The sequence below is a fragment of the Sorex araneus genome, chromosome 1 (genome assembly GCF_027595985.1).
Source record: "Sorex araneus isolate mSorAra2 chromosome 1, mSorAra2.pri, whole genome shotgun sequence".
Taxonomy (NCBI): domain Eukaryota; kingdom Metazoa; phylum Chordata; class Mammalia; order Eulipotyphla; family Soricidae; genus Sorex; species Sorex araneus.
Genome location: NC_073302.1, coordinates 348323099 through 348338083, shown reverse-complemented (window position 1 = coordinate 348338083; position 14985 = coordinate 348323099). Strand labels below are relative to the sequence as shown.

Genomic DNA, 14985 nt, shown 5'->3' with positions numbered 1-14985 from the left:
CATCAGTCCATAGGGATCTGAAGGAAGAAGGGAAAAAAAGTTCAGGTCCTGTTAACTTTGCAAATCCACTTAGGGTAAAACTGGCAAGAGTGTGGTGAACTTTTTATTATCCACTCTCTTGAATAATCTTGGGGGGTGAGGGGGGCAGAAACTAAAGTAACAATTGAACAGAACATCCAAGACTGACCATTGGTATTTCAATATCTTGGCAAAGTTCGTGCTCATTAAAAGTAATGAACTGGGCTGGAGCAATAGCACAGAGGGTAGGCTGTTTGCCTTGCACACAGCCAACCCGGGTTCGATTCCCAGCATCCCATATGGTCCCCTGAGCACCGCCAGGAGTAATTCCTGAGTGCAGAGCTAGGAGTAACCCCTGTGCATTGCCGGGTGTGATACAAAAAGAAAAAAAAAAGTAACGAACTGACTGGCCCAGAGGCTCCACTTGTCTGATAGTTCCCCAGAGCAGGGGCAGCAAAGGCCAGGAGCCCGGGAGTCATCTTGCTGGTCACAGCCAGCTTGAGGTACTAGAGCTCTGAGAAGAGTCAGCAGCTCCTGCAGATAATTCACTGGGTGATGAATTTAGTGGCCCAGTGACACTGGTAAATGTGTGAATCTGTATCTGTACTCTCATGGTGATTCACTAATTAAAGAATAAAATAAATTTAAAAAAAAGGGCTTGCTCAAAATAAAAAAAAACAAAAAACCAAAAAAAACTTCACTCAGACAAGGAGTATCCAGCTACATAGTCTCTCAAATTCCACACAAGGAGAGGACTATATAGGGACTCATTCTCGGAGTGTCTGAAAACTACAGAATGAGAAATCCATGTTAAGGAAAGAGAAAACAGCAGAAGGTACTTGGTTGGCAGTGCCAGACAAACAAGGAATCTCAGCTGCTTGGTGTGGGGGCCAGCAGGAATGACTGAAAGGGAATCAGAACGCAGCGGGTCAAAGCACTCCAGGAGCTTGGACCACAGACGGGAATTGAGAAAGTGCACTGCTTATCATGTGCCTCATACCATGTTTCACTTATGGTCCAGACAAGTAGGTGACATCAAATAACCATGAGGAGATTATAATTTGGCATACAAGAAACACACATGCACAACAAATTAGTGGAAAGAAACATTACTGTAATAATGCCCTAATTGTGTCGAACAGAAAGTAAGTGTGAAAGAAGTTAGCAAAAGAATAGATTACTATGGGCCTGAGTTCATATCCCTGGGGCCTCTTTCAGTCAAATGAGGCTCGGAACTCATCCCTTGCCCTTTACTTCAAGAAGCATCTTCAAAGAGACGGAGAGAGGCCACTTTACTTAAAGCAAACCACCTGGACTCGTCTGCTACCCCACCCCACCATGATTACAACCGACTCCTGTTATATTTACATTTATATTCTTTTTCTTCCTGTGAATCGTCCCAATTCAGCCTCACTGTGGGGACAATATTAGAACACAGATGGTTATTGTGAGAAAGCCCAGTACACATGAAGATCAAGGTCATAAACACCTACTGCGGTGCCAGGTACGTGCAAGAATTTGCAGGAAGCAGCAGAAGGGAGTTCAATGGACAGACTGAATCCTGACCTTCAGAGAATTCAGAATGGAGAAAGGAAAACAGGTCAAGGAGGTGGGTTTTGACAATGCAGAATGACCCAGTGGACTATAAATGACATTAACATGACTAGGTGTTTTTTTTCTTAAAGAGCCAACATGGTTCCCATAAGCATTAATATTTGTGCTTTAGACATACAAAGTTATGGCACCACCTCCGCCACCAAAGCGCCAATGTGTGATCAATAATAATTCCTCCAATTAATTGAGCACAGACTGCATGACTGGCATTCCTCTCCATCCACCCAGGTATTTGTGCCTTCAATCCTCACATTTTCACTGTGACATACGAGGCATGATCCCTCCTTAACAGTCACGTCCACAGAGTGAGCGTAAGAGAGTCGCTCCGCCCTGGGCACGGGCTCCCAGCTGTCCGGGTAGAGTGTTCTCCCTGACTGCTCTAATGCCCTGTGTTTCTCTGGGATTTTTTTTTTCTTTTTAAAATCATTGTATTTTTCCACTTGAATTTGTAAGGGAAGTCAATGCGGGCAGTGGAGCACGCACATGCATAGAGAAAAATGCTCATTACCTCGTGAGTTAAAAATTCTTCTACTTGCATTGAAAACCGGCAATGCATAGTAATCAAATTCATGCTGGCAATTTCAAGTTCCACTTTTTTCTCACTTAGAATAACATTACATCAAAAACAAGGAGCACCATTAGAAGACGGTAGGTGTGAAAGAAAGACCAGTGAGAAAAGAAAAAAGTTTCACATTTTAGTAGCTACTTTTAATAGCATCTCCTTCCTGCCTTTTAATAAGGAACTACATTTTCATTTCGCGCTGGGACTTGCAAACTAAGTAGTGAGCTGACCATAACCTAGTAAATGAGAGACCAGGATTCAAGCTTTGGCGCTTCACCCTAACGTCTGCATAGACGCCTTCTGGGCCTACCTATTCCTGAATGTTGAGGGCTATTAGAATGAGGTCCAGGAAGAAGGAATGGTGAGCCGGAACTGACTCTGCAAGTTCTTGCCTACCCAGGAAAAAGAACCAATTATGCAATTTTTAGGAATTTTGTGAGCCAACTATCAAACACAGCCATTACTAAAAATTAAGCCATGTAAACAAAATTAATTACATTTAAAACAATGGTAATGAACACTCAAAACTCATTACATCCTACCCATTATACTATTATCTAACTCCTTGAAGTTATCCATATTTATTATGTCAGTATGTCGGAAGCTCTCTGAAATGGTGTGCTATTATTCATATTCTCCCTATTCTTCACTCAGGAGCCTCTATTGGTAGCCTGAAATCAGTCCTCTTGGATTTACAACACAGACACCACCAGCCAAGCTTCCCATCCAGTCAGCTATCCACAGAAAGCCAGTTGACAAAGATGTACCAGCAAATCACTGAGAGGTACCTGGAATTTCTACTCAAGAAAAAGATATCATTAAGAGAATAAACTTAAGATAAACTGGAGCAAATACACTTAGAAAAGGAGAGGCTTTTTTATCTAAGAAGGGCAAATATTACAGTTTTGAGGAGCATTTAATGAGACAGACAAACAAGTAAGCTGGGTATTACTTCTGGAGATAACCAGAATGCCCGGTCAACAACTTGCACTTGATGCTGTGCACAGCAAAGGCCAGAGAATGTGTGCTCTGAGTGTGGGTATGACCTGGGGGGCAGCTATAGGGTCACAGTCAGCATCCGAGTGATTTGCTGAGACTTTGAGATAGGCCTGATGCTCGTTCATCAATATAAAGGGAAAACTCTCACTAAGCAAAACAGCAAGTCAGCTCTTGGACCCCTCCATCCTGCAAAACACAGCTGTGGTGGAAGAACGATTTGCCAGTAACACAGCAGCCCATGCCACGGGATCTCTTCTGAGCAAGGCCCCAAATCCATCAGTCCAGGAGAAGCATCGTTGCTCTAAGTCCCAGTTTCACGGACAGATTTCTGTGCCATTATGGAAAGTGTCTGCTATCCCCAAATGGTCAGAGCAATTGGAAAGAAAAGGGATAAACAATTCCTTATGTAAATTGCCCCCAAGGAAAATCTTCCTGACCTACTGGCCAGCATGAAATCCTAAACAGAGATCCATGTTCTCAATTTAGTCTTACACATAACAGCCAAGTTTTTAACTTTGTTCTCCACAAGAGTCTAATGAATTTAGCACAATTAACATAGTTTAAGAGGGCTGGGGAATTTTTTTTTTTTAAAAAAAAAAACTAGACCCATTAAGATTCAGATCTGTCTGACCAAGTCCTTACAGGATCTCACAGCTCACCTGGGGCTGAGAAGCGACAGCTTCTAGGACTGAAATCTGAGGGAGACTGATGTCCTGCTGTGTACCGCTGGCAAGGCGAGCAGCCTGTTCCCTGGCACTCAACAAGGCATCCAGGATGGGGCACGGGGGTGAGGGGGCAGAAAACAATAAGAGAATGAATTCAAGCACAATGTGCTGATGGCCTTTGTTTTTCTTTTTCAAATTGAAGGTTTCCAAATAAAATAAAGACCCTAGAGGACATCTCTGTCCAACTGCCATATCAGCTGATGCCAAAGTAATGAGGCAGAGGCCCAGGGAGCTGCTTGCAGAAAAGCGCTCAGCTCATAAAGTGAGTGTGAAATTAATCCCAAATACTTCCAGCTGCCAAGACAGGCTCTAAAATTGGTTACAGGGAAGCAGCAGAAACAGCAGAGCAGACATGAATCATGCTGTGTGAGCACGAACATGTCCAGCTTCTTCACCTACCTCTAGGATGCAGCCTGTCTCTCAGCCTCATGTGTGGTACATGAAAACATGATGGCCTGTGGCTGGCTGGCTGTCACTGACCTGGCCTAACCTGGGGCCAGGCACTGGGCTGGTGCCCCTGTATTTTACCACTTGGCACTTCTGCCCACAATCTGGGCACAGTGTGCTGATCCCTTGATGATGAAATGAAGGTCCAGAGCTCTGATAAGCTTTGTGCTGAGATGAGTGTCCCATCCACAGCCACACACAAGGAACTCACCCCAGAGAGAGTCAGGGAGGGGACCTCGCCTTCTGAGTCCTATTTGAACACGAACAGCACAGTTGGCCCCTTAAAACAATCCCATGGGTTTTCACCTTGAAAATCAAGTAAAGACACTAAGGAAAAATGATTATCAATATACAGTATTCATCATAGGTACATGAACTTTCGTTGCATTTTCCCAGTATCCAGGGATGTTTGTTGTTTTGTTTCATTCTTTGGGCCACAACCAGCAGTACTAAGAGATCACTCCTGGTGGGCTTAGGAGTCTAGATGGGCTGCTGAGGATCAAACCCAGGTTGGTCACATGTAAGGAAAATGCCCTACCCACTGTATTATCACTTCGGCCCAGTATTGCAGCTTTTAACATGAGGTCCTTCAGAATTGGAATTTACAGGTTGCTCTGTGCCCAAAGAAGATTGCTTGAAAGGAAAATTAATTGACAATTTGTAAAGGATGGGATACTAACATAAGAAGACTTTTTTCCTTCTTAACAAAGGGAATTTTATTATGTTTCACATAGCTCAAAATTATGAAGTCCATAAGAAATAGCTATTTCCCAGATCTGCTCCTTTAGTGAAATAACTTTTAAAATGGTAGTGATTCATACATTTTCTATTGAACCTTACAATTACACTTTTAATGGTCTGGACCAGCTGATGTACTGTAATAAAAACTGTCAATATTTATTGAGGATCAAACAATGCTAACCTCTTTACAGGGATTATCTCATTTCATTCTCAAAACATTTCTGTGAGGTAGACACAGTATTGCCCCAATTAAAAATAAACAAGGACTCAGAGGGTAGGGCTCTTGTTTTGCATGCAGTCAGTTGATCTTCAGCATCCCATATGGTACCAAATCCTGCCAAAAGTACTCCGTGAGTGCAGAGCCAGGAGTAACCCCTGAGTATCACTGAGTGTGGCCCCCAACAAACAAAAATAATAAATAAATGGATAACCAAACAGAAAGGGTCTAGCAAGTTGGTAGGTAAGTTTCAGAGCCAGAGTCCGTACCAAAGCAAGCTCACGTGAGTAACAACCTCACGAAGTAACACTGCCTGCACTGATGTTCTGCTGCACATTGTTTTCATCAGTGGTGATGTATGGAACCAATTCCCTCAGAAGCTTCCTTATGGCAGGTTTCAGCTTTGCTGGCCTTACTACCCCGTATGAGTTAAGATAGGTTTATTTTAATAGAAGGCCAGCATGGATGAAGGAGTTAAGAAAATGTAGCTCTTGTGATATGGATGAGTTTACACATCCCCTACGGCGGACTGCTGGATCTGGCAATGGCCTTGGAGCCAGGAGACAGAGCTTCCGGCCCTGGCTTCACCACCAAGCACTTTTATGTCAGTGTTCAATTCACTTACCCTTTTCTGGGTTCTAGTTTCATCACCTTTAAAACATCAGAGTGGGAAATATGATCTCTCTAACATCCACCATAGTTTAAATGGCAGATTCCAGAACTTTTCAACTATTTTTGGATGATTTGCTATTTCAAACAATCCAAACCACTTCTTCCATTCTAGGCCTCTCATTTAATGTTGACTTGAAGTTTTATCTATTCAATAAATAATTCTCAGTTCCTTTGGTCAATGAGAATTAAATGAGAGTGCTAAGAAGGTGACAATACCAAGCATGGGTAAAGATGTGGAGAAACTGGGACCCACTGGCAGTTTGGAACTTTGCTAGTGGGAATTTAATGTGGCACTGTCACTTTGGAAGACAACTTGGCAGTCCCTCTAAAAGTAAAAAATTGAGTTACCATATGACCGAGGCAATTCTACTTCTAGGTTCATTCCCAAGAGAAATGAAAACATATGTCCACTCAAAAACTAGTTCTCAAATGTTTACAGTGATGCTATTTATAATAATCCCAAAGCAGAACCAATTCAAATGTTCATCAACTGATGAATGGATAAAAGCCAGGAATGATCCCTGAATGCAAACCCAGAAGTAAATTCTGAGCACTGCTGACTGTGGCTCCAAAAAAACTGTGATAATAATAAATATAAATAAATAAGCATACCTGTAATTGCTGAAATTTGGAGGGTGAGTGGTGATAGGAGGGAAAGGGAAGTGATTGCCAAAGGGTGAAGGAATTAAAATGGTGTCTAGTTAGATTATAGTGATGATTGCACAACCCTATGAATATGGTAGAAATCATTAAATTGTATACTTGTAAGTAAAATGTAAGCATGTAAGTGATACTTAAATAATGTGAAAAATAATAAGTTAAAAAGTACTTTAAGAGCATGATTCACAGGACCAGAGAAACAGTACAATGGCAAAGGTTCCTGTCTCACATGCAGCCTACCCAGGTTCAATCTCTGGAACCATAGATGGTCCCCTGAGCACTACCAGGAGTGATCCCTAAGCACAGAGCCAGGAGGAAGCCCTGAGCACAGACAGGCATGGCAACAGAACAGAACAAAACAGAAGAAACATAATTCACATCAGGTAAATAAATTAACACAAATTAAGATAGCTTCCCTTTGTTTTCTAAGCTTGGCAGAGCAATAGCACAGCAGGTAGGGCATTTGCCTTGCATGCAGCCAACCCGGGTTTGATTCCTCTGTCCCTCTTGGAGAGCCTGGCAAGCTACCGAGAGTATCCTGCCCACACGGCAGAGCCTGGCAAGCTACCTGTGGAATATTAGATATGCCAGAAACAGTAACAAGTCTCACAATGGAGACATTACAGGTCCCGCTTGAGCAAACTGATGACCAATGGGATGAGAGTGCTACAGTGACAGACAGTTTTCTAAGCTATAAAATAATATTCAATAAAAGCTATATTCATCCCTAATATCATCCCTATATTCATTCCTAATTTGCTTAGTTCCTACAGATACTCACTTTGGATAGGACTCATTTCAACTTAGCTCCATGTAATACATTTTTTTCCCTAAAAAATTCACAATGATCTTGGAAAAAAATGACCTTTTCCTAGTACTTCAGATGTATCACCACCCCCAGGAGCCAGTTTAATCAAGTTTCAGAGTCAAATATCATGAAGGGCCGAGGATGATGCCCATCGACAAAGCACTTTCTCTGCATGCGTGAGGGCCTAGGTTTGAGTTCTGGTATATGCACGCACACATGCACACACACGGAATAAAAGATCGTGGGAACCAGCATCAGATGTGTAACTAAAGCGATAGGAATTACATCTACTGGGTTCCCTATTTAACCCATTTAACCCGTTAGTGGTTCTATTGAAATGCACAGAGATGCTGCTCTCCCTGGTACACTCTGCTCTCTCAAAATCCTCTGAGGTTTGCCACTCAGAAAGCTAGGTGTTGCTTTTCTCTTTTAATTTATTGAAGATTCTAGAAAATCTGATGGTCTGTGCAACCTGTCTATTAAGTGCACTCTGAGAAGGCAGAGGGACAACAAAACTCATCCTGGACCCAGAAAATTCTAGAGTCAAAGGAGTCTGATATGCCCTCAATCACTCAATGCTGGGCACACAATGACCGCCCCATAAATGTGCACTGAAAATAAAAATCTCAAAATTCATCTGCTGAAGCCTCCATCCAGCTGAGTTAGAAGCCACACTAAACTGCCTCTTAAATCCTAGACAGACTCAATCAGGAACTGTCAGGATCCAAATTTGAATGGAACCCAAGTGATGTCACCTGGAAACAACAGACCTACCTTAATATATCTGTCATCTACTTAAAAAAAAAAAACTTGCTCCAATTCCCCTCTAGCCAGAAGCAGTGTATGAAGCTACAGGCAACTCTAATGACAACTCAAATAAATTTAATCTTCTGTGACAGTTCCCTAACTAGAAAGGCATGATTTCCATCCAGAAGATATTTGGAAACAGGTAAGAAACAGCTCACTTCCCATTCAGCAATGTTATCCATGATGGCACTTGCTATGGACCCCAATACAGCAAAGGTATTGCACAAGAAAGCAGAAAAAGCTTACTAGGGTTTGACTTTTACTTCGGTTGAAATGATACAGTGTATATCCAAGAGAACTGTCTTTTAACCAAAAACAAGAAAAACAATTTTCAAAATAAAAAGGGAGAGGGCCTGGTGATGATTTAAACACCAGACAAGCATTAAGAAGTGTTTCACTGAACTAAATTAAAAATAGCAGAGTCAGGAAGATAGGACAGGGGGACAAGTCTAAACAACGCAAAGAGTGGGCCAGGAAACAATCCAAGAGAGAAGAAACCAAAAAATAACTAAATAAAAATAAATAAATAAATAAATAAGTTCAAAAGTAAATAAAAATAAAATTCAACAGCTAAGAAAAACAAAAAGAACTATTTTATTATTTATATGCAGAACCTAGGTGTTTTAACATAGAAGGTTTAGCAAATTTAATCCTTAACCACCATGTTATTTCATATAAATAGGACAGGGTACTGGATTTTATTCTCTGCACTTCACATGGGACGAAAATACAAAATCCACCCATGTTATATATTTAGTTTTAATTTCTAAACCAAACCTGGGATTAGAAAATGTGCTGAAACATGGTACTATTTTGGTAAGCTACTAAAAGCAGAAAAGTATAGCCATTTAGTAAAGATTCTGTCCATCATACCAGTCAATTCATACCAGTGTCTTCATGAAAAGAGACCTGCTAATTGGCCAATTCACCTGATTCTTTGGAAACACAAAGAATCAGCTTGTGACTTCTAGAGGCCCTGATGATTTTTCTAGTCTAGGGCTATAATTTTCCTTGACATAATCTATACTTGCCAGATGCCTTTTAAGAATTCATATAAAACTGGTTTTAGAAAAACAAATTAATACTGAGAAATTTCTTTGTACTATATTTGGTAGAACCCTTACTTTTCTTTTTAATACCCTGCCCAGAAGAATATAAAAGGTAGGCAGAGCTATAATACAGTCTTTGGCTCGGACTTTAAAAATATATACTTATATTAAAACATAAAAATTTTGAATAAAAAAGAAAATAAATCATTTACAAGTGACAGACAAAGTTTGCTATTTCTGCAAAATTTATTCACTAAATATACATGTAATTTAATCAGCTGAAAGGAAACTAACTCCAATATTTGGCTGATCTAATGCTAAAAATATAAATGATCCCAAACCTGATTACTATTTTTAGCACCCCACCCAGCTGACCAAAACTTTACCCCTTTCCATAAAATCATCTATCCAAAGCCAGGTGAAACCCCAATTAAAAGTAGTAATTAACAGAATCAAGTTGTAAAAAGATGAAATAAAATGAAAGGTCTGGATCATGGCTACTCATGGAACAGATCGCTGGTAAATCTGGAATCTCTGGTTGGCAATGTCAAAACTCCCTTTACAAATTGTAGAATGCCACAGTTATCACTGTCCAAAAACAACACCCAAAAGGTCTGATCAGAATATTTCTTAAGTTCAAAATGTTTCAGACCCCATACCTATATGCAGACATGTAGGCAATTTTACAGCCACCCACACAGCCTGAGTGCCATCAGGAAGGGAAATGATGGATAGCGGGGCCGATGGAAGGTGTCCTAAAAACATTTCTTTGGTGAAGACAGTGAATACCAAGACTCGTGACTAAATGAGATTAGTTAAAGCATGTTGATAATCTACCCCCCCAAAGTGAGACTGGAAACACCAAAATGTTCATGTTATTCTCAATCATTTCCTTTGTTCCAAAGTTTAAGTGAACAAAACAGTTTCATGATAAAGTATAAATATTGATTTTTGTTCTGTGATTTTTTTTAAATATATCATTTCTTTGGTGAGTCTATTCCTTTTGCATACCCTTAGCTCACTCTCTCCTCTTCCTTTCTGTTTTTCCCTCTTTCTCTCTTTCTCTCTCCTTCTCCCTTTATTTCATAAAATGAATAATTATACTACTACTTTTACCTGGTACTACTTTGACAAACCAAACACAGGACTATTTTGCTCAGGTGACATGAAAATAGACCAAAAGCAAGGAGCGGTGCTGACTTCTGTGAAAACTGTGGGTACCTCTACCATTGCAGGTTGCTAGAACACAGGTCTTTGAGGTAGCTACAATGGGCCTTGTGGAACCAGACCACCTCCAAGACAAGACTTTGATTGCTTGCTGCACCCTTCCCACAGTTTCCGACCCACCGCATTAATGCAAGCATCAATGTATGTTGGTTAAACTAAAATATTCCAAGAAGCTCGAAGACTCAGTAGCATACAGTGTTCCCATCTCCAGTCCCATCAAACCATGCCCCCAGCATGCCACCACTTACTTCAGATTCCCAGCCACCTTCTAGCATAAATCTTTGACAGTTATATTTATAAGTTTAATTGTTAAGGCTGGGGTCTCATGCTTATGGTGCTGTTGTTGCTGGTGGTTTAGATATATACAGATACTTCACCTCTTCAACTGTAGAGGGGCCCAACATCCCTAACTCTAAGTCCTATTTACTTACAAGGCCTACTATTTTTTAAAAAAGGAAGTTTATGGTCTATATTATTTATTTGCTACACCATAGTTAGTAAGTAGGCTCTAAGTTCATACTTTCCACATGTACTACATTATGATGAATCCCCAAACTTGTGTAAGTCTTTAACACTAAGGGTATGTGGTTAAAAAGTCTGCAGTTCAACTTTACAACACATCATCATTCACTAGGCCAGCTGATGTGAGCATGTGAATCCATTTAAGTTACACTTGAGAATGAAAGTTCTCAACCTTCTCATTAACTAAAATTGGTGCCAGATAATTCGTTGCTATGGGCAACTGTCCACGGCACTGTTGAGACTGCTTGGACTCTAAATTTTAGATCCCAAGAACGTAAAGCACCCCCAGTCCACTGCAAGTTGTGACTATAAAAGATGTCTCTGGATGAATATCTTCTTGGAGGCAAAATCACCCTGGTTGAGAAGTAATGCTCTAGAGTCTGAGTTTCCGCTAAAAGCAGCCTTCGTTCTATCCCAGAAAACTCACATGCTAAAGAGTCTAGCATAGGCATTTAGGCATGTCTGGTGTCTCAAGAATACAGTCCAAGTTCTATTTCCAACTAGTCCCCAAGATGTCCAGACTTCCTAATGAGGAAAATAGTCCTGGATACTCCCAGAACAGATATTTCACATTTTAACTATATAATACAGACAACAAATAGTTGCCTGTCAATATTCTTTCACAAGAGCCAACAAAGTTTACAAACATAATGTTAGATTGCACTCAGCAGATCCAGGTTTGGTTCCAGGTACCCTATATGGTCCCTGGAGCCTGCCGGCATGATCTCAGAGCACAGAGCCAGGACTAAATGCTGAGCACTGCCATGCATGGTCCCCAAACAAGCAAACAAACAAAACAACAACAAACACCTACCACTGCTGACTGTACTGAAAACTTAATGTAGATTATTTCCAAATCTTTCAGCAATCCTTTGATATAGTTGTTATTTTTGAATAATGAAGAAGATAAGATTCAGAAGTGAAACAAGATTTAGAGAGGTGTAACAAGTTGTTTAGAAATCACACAGCAAGGTTTAGATTTGATTTACTTTGAGAGCCTTCTAAATCCAATGTATTTTCTTGCTTGCTTCTAAGTAACTGAAGTCGAATATATAAGGAAGATAGTATTGCTGAGAAAGGTATGGGTTGCAGGTAGTTTTAAAACTAACTCACTTTCTAGCTTACTTAATTAAATCAAACTGGTGTCACTGTTGAAATCAGAATCCTTCAATACAGTCCATTGGGCAGAACAATGTATCCCATTTTTAGAATCTAACCAAAGAAAAAAAACATCATTATATCAGTAACAGATTTGCATAGCCACTTTGGGTTTAAATTTTTAGTATTGATATCCCAAGAAAAGGTGATATGAGCTGGATTTGGATAAAATAATAGGACTCACACTAACCCAGGGAAAAAAATTTAAATCTTAGGCTATGATTCCCTCTTGCCACTTTGAACCTGAAGGGATGGTGGGAGAAATTATGACTTGCTTATGAAGTGACAGGTTCACCTAAGAACACCTTAGTAAAAAGGTTTATCAATCTTCAAGGACATTATGATTTGATAGTGAAAAAAGCAGTATTATAAAGTATTCTACAGGTTATTCAGGAAACCGCTCATCACATGACTTCAAGACTACCTGTGATCTGTACTGGCAGTTAGGTGGGGATGATGAAATTGCCCATCATAACTGAGTTTACCCATGCTGAGGGTACCTATGCTGTTCCTCTAATATTGTAACAGATACTGTCTGAACAGAGATAGGAGGAAAAAAAGGTCCTGTCCTCCACATTACTTGATAATGTGCTAAATATTCGAGTTTTCCTTTTACTTACTGAAGAAAAACTCAGATTTGATTCCAGCATCAGATTTGTTTTCAAAGGTAAGTGGGCAAAGGGGCCAAATCGCTAACAATTTTCTAACAGTCGACTATCTCAAACAAATGTATTTCTTCAAGGTAGAACTATTGTGAGTTTTGTTTGTTTGTTTGTTTGTTTGTTTGTTTGGGGGCAGCACTTGGTAATCCTGGGTTTTATGTCTGGCTCTGAGCTCAGGGGATCATATGCGGTGCCTAGAACTAAACTCAGGTTGATTCATGCAAGGCAAGTGCCTTCCCTGCTATACTATCTCTCCTGTCCAAACAGAAGAATCTTAGGAAATATCCACCAACAAGCTTCTCTTTTTTTCTAATGCTTCAGGATAATATTTTTTTCCAATAGCTTGGCAATTACCAGAAAACCAGAAAATGTTTTGGATAGGCCTCTTTCAATCAAATAATGCCTGGAGTTCCCAAACATTTTCTGGTATGCTAAGTAAGTCCACCACTCGTATAGACTATCAACCAATGGTGATCTTCTGCAGAAGATCCAGCAAACTGGGCTGGAGAAGCAGAACAAGAAGTAAGGCACTTGCCTTGCACATGACCACTCTGGGTGGGGTCTCCAGCACATATGGTTTCCCAAGCACTGCCAGGAGTGACCCCTGAGCTGTCAGGAGTAAGCCCTGTGCATTGCCAGGGATGGTCCAAAGACAAGCACAAGACAAAATGAAATAGAAGAAGCAAACTCCATTCCCCAATATAAAAACTACTTAGTTTGAGATCTTGTAAAACCCCCTCTCTTTTTTGAAGAAAAGTAAACTAAAAATTAGTGATATTGAGGTACTTGAGATTTGGAGAGTATTTGAGTGGTAGAGTGAATGTGGCACCATAAATAAATAAATAAATAAACATTGTCACTGAGAGAACACTTAAGCCATCCAAAATCAGAAGCATAAAGTTTGGTCTTAAGATTCAACACAGTATACTCAACTAATTTATTTACAACTCTTTACATCCTCTACATAGCACATCCTCTGAAAATGAGAATTATGCCCTTAGTTACAGTAGTCGATATAGTCATCTGAGTTCAACAGAATTCCAAAAAGCCTCAAATAATCTAGTCTAAGCCCTTTATTTTATATGTGTGTATTTATATACATATACATATACATATATATGTACTAAAATACTAAGGTCCCAAGAGGTTCAGTGACTGGTCTAAAATTACCTAAGATGTTAATTCCAGAACTAAGACATTCCACATCATACTTGAAAATTTTCTTTGTAACCTGGGGTCAAAGAGATAGTCCATGGATAAAGACACATGCTTTGAATCCTCCCACCCCACCCCCGTCACACACACAAACACACCTCTCAATGTGAAACTTTATCCATCCTGTCTTATTAGACATTCACATTAACTGTGAGTCTGGAGTGACAGCACAGCTTGTAGGGTGTTTGCCTTGCAAGTGCCCGACCCGGAGAGCCTGGAAAGCTACCAAGAGTATGACGCCCGAATGGAAGAGCCTGGCAAGCTCCCTGTGGCGTATTTGATATGCAAAAACAGTAACAACAAGTCCCACAATGGAGACGTTACTGGTGCCCACTCGAGCAAATCGATGAACAACGGGATGACAATGACAGTGACTATGAATCAAACTGCTGAGCACCTGTCATCCATATGATGAGAAAATAATTCCAAGTGCCAAGATCATATGGAAATTTTGCAAAAGCATAAATCTCAGAATTCCAGGCCTGAGCTTGGTCAAGTCCAAGCTCCAATGAGTTCATATGGTAAAAAGGCCTTAAAACACAGCCCACTGCTACAGCACACCTGAGTCCGGAGGAGGAAGTGGTTCAGGTCTTAAGGAAGATGGGCGGAGAGAAACAAATAAAGAAAAGCTGCACAAAATGAAATAAATATGGGGCACAACTTGAAACTGATTATCACCTGAAGTGGAATGATGGGCTGACTTTGTTTTGAGTTTCCATTTTCTCAAAAACAGTATTTTCTTCACTGTAAAAGTGTTATAACTTGATAATCTGATTTCAACTTAAGTTTACAGTCATCACATCTTTGACATTGGTATCTATCTCCTCTGTGCTCTTAAGATACTAAGTTAAGAGGGGTTATTCTGAAAACATGACTTGATAG

At 40.2% G+C, this 14985-nt stretch overlaps 1 protein-coding gene across 1 annotated transcript in view; it reads right to left on the bottom strand.

Moving 5' to 3' along the window:
- BBS9 (Bardet-Biedl syndrome 9) overlaps nt 1–14985 on the bottom strand; it is a 546484-nt gene that overhangs the window by 119200 nt on the left and 412299 nt on the right. The window lies entirely within an intron of this gene.